A 6,467-nucleotide genomic window follows, 5' to 3' on the forward strand; every position below is an offset into this window, starting at 1 on the left:
CCAATTTTTTGAGCATCTGTTTGCGTAGTTGTGATTTAATGAAGAGTTTGATTGCTGGTATGTTGAGTGGTGTGCCTTAATTTGTGGTTTCCTAACCGGCCATCGTACGACCGTTGCACGTCCAGTTGATCATCGGCCTTCTGGAAAGCATTGGACCACACAACCACCAGTTGAAAAATTTAACTATAGCTCTTGTCAAAAATTTGATTTCAGCGTAAACGGTCGGAAAGTGAAGCGGGGGGGGGGGGGGCGACCGCCCCCCCCCCCTGCTCCCCCCCTTCCGTTGTGGAGTCCCTGTAAAGGGACAAGACTTGACTCTTTATGAGGGTTACACAATTATGAAATTATTGATGATATTGCCTGATCCTTGTTTGATTGCTTCACCATGCCCCCTCTTAATATCCACACTCATTGTTACTGATTTTATTCTTACTCGATGATCTAATGCTTCCTGAGCCATCCCGACGTATAATGTGACTGACCTACGGTCAACCTAATCTGAAGGACTCGACTCATTCATGCTCTGACGTTTCCTTTATTAGATCCTTTGTTGCTTACGACAGCCGACTCTGAATATATTGTTCTGCAGCTTCATGCTGCCTTCGCTTAGACGGATATTTTTCATTTTACTAGGTTGACATATCGGGTTGGTAACGTTTCTTTTTTTTTTTTTTGATCACTCGCAATTTCAGAGGCGCAATTCCTACAGATGATTCCACATGGGATACCGGTGCATGCAACTACAACGTAAGTTTGTGGGATATGGGTTTTTCCGTGAGTGTCATTTTACACATGATGAGAACAGTGAACGAGTTTTGTAATGTCCATGGGGCGTATGTGACAAGTGGTGTCGTCGCTGCTGGATTTGTTGGAAATGTCACAACGTACTAAAAAAAAAAAAACAGATGTGGGACACTACACTCTTGAACATAATTTACACTGCGAAAAATCATAGCGGTAGTGGAAGATTATTACGTTATCCTACACTGTATTGACATTAATTTCTAAATATTTAATTCATGGTAAATTGAATCGAGAAACTGCCCCTAAAAATGGTCATGCGCGCCACTTTCACACAGAACTGTTTAGTTTTTTATCTAGTTCAGCGAGTCTACCAACACTGGAATATTACTTAATCTCCCCACGGCCTGCTAGAGTGCGCCAGGTTGCTTCATCACCATCATCATCACCACCACCACCACCATCATCATCATCATCATCATCATCATCATCATCATCATCATCCTCCTATTTTTATGTCCACGGAAGGATGCTAATCTAGAGCACTGCACGGGCCGATTTTTGCGGCCCGGGCCCGGCCCCGCGGCCCGGGCCCGTTTTTACATTGGGCGGCCCGCCCGAGCCCGATCAAAACTTTTATGGCGAGACCCGGGCCCGGCCCGGGCCCGGAAATAATCTACGTTACACGCCCGGCCCGGCCCGCCACCCCTTTACCTTAAGCCCGAGCCCGGCCCGAGACCGAAAAATACATGTTTTTCAGAGTTGAGAAGCCCGAGAATAACTCGCAGAAAGCCCGAGCCCGGCCCGGGCCCGCGTCAAAAAACCCGAGCCCGGCCCGGGCCCGGGTCAAAAAGCACACGCCGTGCCCGAGCCCGGCCCGAGCCCGTGAAAAAACTCCTCTACCCGGCCCGGCCCGGCCCACGGGCCGGGCCGGGCCCGGGCTTTCGGGTAAGCCCGAGCCCGTGCAGTGCTCTATGCTAATCGGCTGCCAAATTATGGACCCGAATTAATAATGCTCAATACGTAGGGTTACATTTATTTGCAGCGCATTTCTTGGCTCTCTTGCGTATACAAGTATGCTTTTTGCTCCACATTTCCTTATGTTAAACGTAGCGTGATGTGCTTATGCTGCATAATACCGTGACAAGAACCAAAGCCATGCTAAACACCTGCAATCGCTTAAGTTCGTCTTTCCCTCTGTCGGTTTTTTTCTTTCTTTTTTCTTTTTTTTACAGCGAAGCTCTATATAGCTAGTTTCCAGCGGATCGATGTACGTAGATCAAAAACGTGGGCCGATCTCGAAGATAGTGCAATACCAGGCCGACCCGCGGTGGAGGTGAAGCAGGCTTCAAGCACTCCGCCAACTTGCAAAATAAGTTTATTATCTTGGCTCCAAATATAACCCATATCAGATATTAAGCTGATAAGAGCAGATACTACACTTTGACCGGCGTCGGTCATGTCTACGTTCGTACCACACGCATGTACTCCATCCCGCGTATTCAAACTAGTGCCTACCAATCTGAGGGTCTTCTGTCTCCTGACGCCATGCTCTACGTAGGCTCCTTTCCTCAGTTCTGCTCTGACTGTGAAATGGGTAAGCCGCGTGTTGTACGGTCTGAAGAACAGCGTGCCTACCAAGAACGACGGCGTGAACAGAAAAGGGAATGGGCACGGCGGCGGCGGAAGGAGACCACCGACGATGAGCGGGCCGCGGACGCCAAGCGTAAGCGTGCTGCCCACCAGGACCGCGAGGCGAAAAGAAATGCGAACCGTCCTGCAAACTTGGAACGTTTCACCAGAGCACCACATGCACACCAATCACCACATGCACAGCTTGGCTGGTCATCCGCCTTCGTAGAGTGGAATGGCAGTGAAAGTTTTGTTAAATATCCATGCCGTTATGACGAACACACAAAATGCCACATGATGCGCGCTGTAAGCTATTTTAATGCGAAGCTCTTTTTACCTCTTCCATCGACTTTTCCACTGCTGCTGCTGTTGTCGGTGCCTTGCACGCCGCGACGGGGGTGGTTGAGAACTTGTATAATTTGGATGGTAGGGACGCGGGAGAGGCGTCTGTGAGCCCTTTCCAGAGAGAAGGTCGTGGCCATCGTCACGATGCCCGCTGCAGCTCTCTGGCCGTCGACACAATGTCCTCTGGAAGGCTGCAATTACGCGTTAGCCATCCGCAAAACCATTGCAGAAGCTTCAGCGCTTAATTTTGTACTGACGTGCAACAGCCCAGAGGGGAGATAGTATGGTATAAAGAGGAGGCCGAGAATGCGTAAAGGTAAAGGGAAAGGCACCATCAGAAAGCGTGTTTCGTTTCAGGTCTGTTCAGCAAAAAAAAAAAAAAAAAAAAAAAAAAAAAAAGCTTCTGATAGGCATGGTAACAGTTGCGGACAAGCTGCGAAAGCTTTCATTCAATGTATGATACGGCACGTTTATGCTATTTCTGAAAAATAAACACCGTATCAAGTTTGTACATGCGGGCAACTGGCACAGGGCGTGCAGATGCAAAGCTGCACTAAAGCACCGCCGCGTCAATTCGACAACATGCCAGCGCCTGTACAGCAAATCGGCACTTCAGCCACAATGCGATGCGTCCGCGTGAGGGAATGACAGTGTTAGATTTCTCGCAGGCTACGAACAATGGCGCACAACCACGCCTCGAGCAGACACGTCTCGCTGTGTGTTCTGTGTACTACGTAAACAAACACAAGTGGTGCACGCAAGGTAGAATTTAACGTCACATCACCACTGTCGTCGGCCGTCAACATCACCGCAAAATGTCGTCAACGAACGCAAACAGCACAGAAAACTTCGCTTACATCGATTCCAACAGTGCGTGTGATCTGCATAATTTTTTTCTCAGAATATTAAACCTTTTATTTATTTTTCTTAGATTTAATGAAGGCAGTACCAAATACCCTGATAATGTGCACATTATTTTTGCAGCTGAATTTCCCGGACGCGGTTTTTGGGTAGTTTGTTCTCGGGATTTCGAATCGGGCCTCTCCATATTGTACCAAATGTTGAGTAAGAAAGAAATCCAGGTACAAATGCCTCTGGTAGAAACTTCTAGCGCGACCGACCCTGCGCTTTAGTAGGAAGATACCTGTGTACCCAATTTGCTAATATACTGCACATCAGTAGCGCACTCAGGATCTCTGCGAGGGGGGGGGGGGGAGGGGTTGAATTTTTGAGGTGGGGGGTGGGGGGGGGGGGAAGCAAGCACTTTGTACAATATGCAATTTCCTTGCTTTAGCCACAGGAATCCAACAGCACACTAAATGCCTAATAATTATAATAATAAAACACCAAGGATGATGACGATGTTTACTTCTTCAGCGTTTTGCTCAAAGTAATTTAAGAGTGAATGAATAAATACAAGAAAGTGATAGAGTGTTTCTGTTAATCAGGAAAATTCCACCAGAAGCCACCTCCTGAATTGTACTGATAATGTGAACAGTGCACTGAAGGTACACGTTGGACTGGTGGGACTAGACGTGTGGGGGGGGGGTTACAACACCCGAACCTCAACCCCCCCCCCCCCCCCCCCCCCCCCCCGTCAGTGCGCCACTGCTGTAGATATATTTCGGCTGTGTTACTAACGAAATAAATGCGCACTTTGTTAGGCCACCGGTCGGAGTCACGGTTAAGACCGGCATGAGAAACTTTTATTGTATATAGATAGCTGTGACGATGCTTTACAATATTGTGTACCCACCAAAAGCCGCGTTCGTTAAAGTGTTGGAGTAATTCTGGTCAATTTCCTCGAATTACTTGTCTTGAACTAGGCAGTCTGCTGATTTGCTGCAGCGCAAGAACTAATTCTCGCGCACTGCTTCGCATCTTGACGGGTTGCTTTGCTTTCTTTTCTTCCTTCAGTGCTTCGGACTACTAGAGGGACAATCGTGCGGCACGAACTGTACGTGCCATAGGTACGCCGCGAACCGCACTGACATGGTCTGTCTGGCAGATGGTTCCCAGATACCACATGGAGTTGTACGGCTACCGCGTGATGCGCCGCAACCGCCACAGCCACGACAGTGCCGCCAACGCCCGCAAGATGACGTTGCTGGCGGCGACGTCTTGCGGCGTCCGCAGGAACCGATAAATGCGCGAAATGTCCAAGATCAGCGAAACGCGCGACGCCTCCAAGATCGGCGGAATGCGCGACATGCGCAAGTTGCGGGAAATGCCCGATATGCTGAGCTTCTGAGAAATGCCCGACATGCTCGAGATAGACGCCGTGCTCGACAGCCGCAGGATCCACGAAATGCGCGACGTGCCCAAGATCTGCGACACACCCGACAGCCACCTCGAAATTAGCACACGTCAGCGCGAGGGGAAGGCCGCATATATTTGACTTACGTAAGTGTAAGAAAAGAAGTAAGTAGGTGAACGAAGTGCAGGCTTTATATATGCGCTGTTACGTAGAGTATAGTGCTTTGTAAGGAAAGAATATGAGAAAGTTCACATGCCGAAGTTCTACTGAAAGCGTTCATGGGACATAAGAGCACTGTGGAGGGACAGCATTGGCTTACACTATACAAGAAGAAGGAAATGTTACACAGGAGTACGAGCGTCATTTGATAGGATTTATATAAACTAAGATTTCAAACTAACGCGACCAACATCTCCACATGCATATATTAGTTGTCAGTTGACCATAAATTACACTCAAACAGTTTCATCGATTTCTTTCTAGAAACAGCAGTTCGCATTCGCTGATTTCAGGCATCTGTTGAATATTGTTCCATTGAGACGAAGTCCACATGCGGCTCAGCGGAAGCTAGCTCATCTGAATAGCCATCAAAATGAACCCGAGCATAATAACGTAACTCTTCGTCGCATGGGAGGTCACAGTGGTGACATAAAAAATAATGTTGCTGCCTGCCTCGCAAAACATAAATATCACTTAATACCGAAAGCACAGGCTTAGGACAGTTAAGGAATGAGTGCCCACAATGCACAGAACAAGAACTTTCAGTCATCTACTCATCTATTCGCAACTATCGTAGGTGCTTACCTTACCCCTGCTATCATGCTTACTCCTCTTGCGGCCAATTCCATTTATTGTTGTGAAGGGACTACTTGAATTCACGAGTTAGATCACTCGGATCATGGTATGGTTTCACAAATCGTGATCTACCAGAGCAAAACACAGTGCTCTATATATGCCGGCACACTCACTGAAGGTTGCGACGCGGCACCAGGAAAGCGACGTGACGCCTTCCGTAAGTTTCGGTCGAAGCCATGCCTCAAAAGCGTTGAAAAGCGAAAGCGATCCGCCTTGAAGCCAGGTAATCCGAATTTATATTAAAAGAGAGAGAGAGAGAGAGGAGCAGACTTGCCTGGCCTTGCGGAATCACTGCCAAATTTCCAGCGAAGCTGTACTCTTGGACAAGTTGCATTAAGAATTTCAGTTTCCTGCAATAAAACCGCGCATTCTAAAACACTGCCAGCGTAGTGACTAATGATATGGGCTTCATTCCGTGTAAATTGAAAGTACGTGTTACATTTAGTTCTCTCATCTTAATGATAAAAAAATAATGCGTATTATAACGCTTGTGTAATGGCAGAATTCACGCGCACTTACATAATTACCTTTGCGCGAACATCAAACGTAACGCATTGCCTATATTTCCACCAGATAGGCGTATGGTGTCGGCGCCACGCTCAGTTAGCCGAGAATAGTAAGCAAACACTTCATTTCA

At 47.8% G+C, this 6,467-nt stretch overlaps 1 pseudogene; it reads right to left on the bottom strand.

Annotated features, from left to right (window-relative positions):
- Positions 1-2,023: 2,023 nt before the first annotated feature.
- Positions 2,024-2,204, bottom strand: LOC119462962 (U2 spliceosomal RNA; annotated as a pseudogene).
- Between the last annotated feature and the right edge of the window lie 4,263 nt (positions 2,205-6,467).

Source organism: Dermacentor silvarum, chromosome 8 (assembly GCF_013339745.2).
Source record: "Dermacentor silvarum isolate Dsil-2018 chromosome 8, BIME_Dsil_1.4, whole genome shotgun sequence".
Lineage (NCBI taxonomy): Eukaryota > Metazoa > Arthropoda > Arachnida > Ixodida > Ixodidae > Dermacentor > Dermacentor silvarum.